Here is a 3,748-nt window from a genome sequence, read left to right as displayed (position 1 = left end):
ATCTGATGTTAACTTCAAGAACAAGCGTTTAAAGATAAGCACTGCAAAATTGAAACAATATTAAAAATGACAGGTAACCAACACTCAGCCCAAACCTCATACTGTGATTTGTTTTTCTCCATATTACAATACTAAGGAAGCATGAAACCCTTACTAGTGCCAATAAGGAGTCAAGCACCTGAATTCCTTTATCTAAAGGGGGTGATGATGACGACAGTGAAAACGTATCTGTGGCCAGATCTATATAATACCACATGGTCAACATTCTCCCTCCTGGCCTCCGTATAACTTTGTGTGGTTGTGTCTGTTTTATCTTGCATTCAATAGAGAGAACCGCTTTCCCCATTCACACCTTAAATTCGACCCGTTATACAGAATACTTTCATTCACCACTCCTAAAAGACCGTTTTTCTTTTGCCACACCCTCTTTTCCCTGCCACCCATCCTCCACATCTGGCAAGTGATTAAAAGACCATTTTGCAATTGTATTCAGTTTTGAAGAATTGTCACACTGGACTGGAAACGCTAACTCTGTTTTTCTTTCTCTGCAGATGTTGACAGACCTGCTGAGTGTCTCCAGAAATGAATAGGCGCAGAACAATTTTTCAATTAAATAAATAATTATGGATACTGGAATTAAAAATAAAAAACCTTTATAGAAGTTTCACTGGACCTGAAAGTTTAATTCTGCATTCACTCCAGAAAATTCTGCAACATCTTTAAACAATTTTTCAGCAATTTCTGTTTATGAACGATTTCCAACGACGTATTGTCAAAGATGCCCAAACATCCTGTCCAACATGGAGTGCCGTACACTGGGAACTGAACAGTAACGCATGGTGACAAGTTCCTTGACTCTGAAACTGCATAAGGCTGGCATCACTGATGCTGCAGAGCTCTGAATCATGGTCAGGGAGAAAAACACAAGGAAACACATTCACTTCAAATACAGAAGATGACATTACTGAAAGGAAAATATTCAGATTAGTACCTTAAAAGGAGATTGTTTATGTAACAAATTGGAGGCGTGACACCAAAGAAAGACTTCCAGCAGAAAGAGAATATAAAAACCAGAGTAGGTCACTGAGTGCAGGGCTGATGGGTGAATAGGTCTCGGTGTGAAATGGGGGGCAGTCAGTAGAATTGAACTGGAGATATTGCAGCCAAAACTGGGTTATCATCTGATGCTGTAGATTTCAATGACAATCTGTAACGTTTCCCCCAGGATAGACCATCCATCTACCATTTCCATCAAGCCGATCCATGGGTCAGTGACGAGTGTGGGTGAACATGGTCAGGTCAGAATCATGTGCACCTAAATCTGATGACAACCGATTAAAGCTACCGCACTTGACTGGTTACACTACGAACAGCAGGATTAACATCTGATACAAAGAGAGAGATGATCCCAAGACTAACAAATCAGATATAAACTCTCTCGTCCTGTCAAATCCATGCATAAAAGTCGATGGACTTTAAACAACTTACTGGAGGAGAGGACTCCACAAATATCCCCATCCTAAATAATGGAACAGCCCTGTGCATCCATGTAAAAGATACAGTATCTGCACCATCCTCAGCCAGAAGTGTTGAGTCGATTACCCACCTCACCCTCACTATGATACCCTCAGAATCACAGATGCCCGTCTTCAACCAATTCAATTCACTGCACTTGACATGAAGCAACAGCTGGACACTGTAGATATGACAAAGGCATTTGGCCCTGACACCATCCCTGCAATAGGACTGAGGACGTTTGCCACACAACAAGCCGTGTACCTGAGGAAGCTGTTTCATTCCAGCTCCAACTCTGACAACTCGCTGGCAATGTGGGTAATTAGCAACTGCAGTCCTCACTTTCTCCGAATGTGCGTAATTACTCAACTATGTCCCATCCCCTAAGAAGGGAATAATTACAATCGGACCGATTACCACGCCCTCAGTCCCATCACGATAATCAAATTGGTTGGGGTTATTTTTGATAGAGTTGTCACACAGCACAGAAATAATCGGTTCAGTGTGGTTTCCGATAGGCCCCCATGTGGAGATGGTGCTGTTGTGGAATTATCATTGGAATGCTAATTCAGACCAGGATAATTTTCTGGCAACTGGTGCAAGTTAAAAACAATTAATAAAATATCGAGATCTAATACCTGGTGTCAGTAATAGTGATCGTGTATGCAATGTTGATTATAGATGTCGATCTCCTTCCCCAGTGTACTTTCAGGAAGTGAATCTCCCATGCTTTCCTGGTCTGGCCTAAAAGTGACTCCAGACACACAGACATGTTATACACTCTTCATTGGTCTCTGAAACGGGCAAGCAAGGTACTCAATTGTATCAAACTGCTCCGAGGTCTTAAAGGATAAACCCGGAGAGAACACCCGGCACCAGCCTCGTTATCAGAAAAGGGAACGGGAAACACAATCCTGTCGACCCTGCAGAGACCTCCTTCCTAACAGCTGAAAGCTTGTGACAACATTTACAGAGCTTTCCCACACACTGCACAGAAGTATCGGGAAAGGAATACGTCATACAACTCATTGAGCTTTCCCTATTCGAGTTAATGGCCAAACATCTCCTCAACGCAGTATTCCCCATACAATTTACATATCCCTTAATAAGTTTAAATATTGTGAAACATAAAATGAGAACTGCTGTAGTCTATTCGGCCCATCAGTTTTGCGCCTCCATTCTATGTACAGGCAGTTCACTGATAACGCGTGTTGATTAAATACAATTTGGATTTAAAATTGGTTGGCTAATAGGAAACAAAGAGTAGTGATAAACGGCTCCATTTCAGAATGGCAGGCAGTGACCAGTGGGGTACCGCAGGGATCCGTACTGGGACCAGAGCGTTTTACAATATATGTCAATGATATAGAAGATGGTATTAGTAATAACATTAGCAAATTTGCTGATGATACTAAGCTGGGTAGGAGGGTGAAATGTGATGAGGATGTTAGTAGATTACAGGGTGACCTGGACAGGTTAGGTGAGTGGGCAGAGGCATGGCAGATGCAGTTTAATGAGGATAAATGTATGGTTATCCACTTTGGTGGCAAGAACAGGAAGGCAGATTACTACCTAAATTGAATCAATTTAGGTAAAGGGGCAGTACAGAGAGATCTGGGTGTTCTTGTACACCAGTCAATGAAGGTAAGCATGCAGGTACAGCAGATAGTGAAGAAGGCTGATAGCATGCTGGCCTTCATAACAAGAGGGATTGAGTATAGAAGCAAAGAGGTTCTTCTGCAGCTGCACAGGGCCCTGGTGAGACCATACCTGGAATACTGTGTGCAGATCTGGTCTCCAAATTTGAGAAACGACATTCTGGCTATTGAGGGAGTAGGTTCACGAGGACAATTCCTGGATTCGCGGGATTACCTTACACTGAAAGACTGAAGCGACTGGACTTCTATACCCTTGAGTTTAGAAGACTGAGAGGGGACCTGATTGAGACAGATGAGATTATGAAAGGATTGGACACTCTGGAGGCAGGAAACATGTTTCTGCCGATGGGTAAGTGCCGAACCAGAGGACAAAGCTTAAAAATTCGGTGTAGATCATTTAGGACAGAGCTGAGGAGAAACTTCTTCAAACAGAGGATTGTGGCTGTGTGGGATGCTCTGCCCCAGAGGGCAGTGGAGGCCCAGTCTCTGGATTCATTTATGAAAGAGTTGGATATATAGCTCTCAAGGATAGTGGAATCAAGGGTTATGGAGATAAGGCAGGAACAGGATACTGA

The sequence above is a fragment of the Chiloscyllium plagiosum genome, unplaced genomic scaffold, assembly GCF_037043375.1.
Source record: "Chiloscyllium plagiosum isolate Xiang-an unplaced genomic scaffold, Cpla_swu_hap1 HiC_scaffold_44, whole genome shotgun sequence".
Classification (NCBI taxonomy): domain Eukaryota; kingdom Metazoa; phylum Chordata; class Chondrichthyes; order Orectolobiformes; family Hemiscylliidae; genus Chiloscyllium; species Chiloscyllium plagiosum.
The sequence above is the reverse complement of the archived record's forward strand: the minus strand, read 5'-3'. Positions refer to the sequence as shown.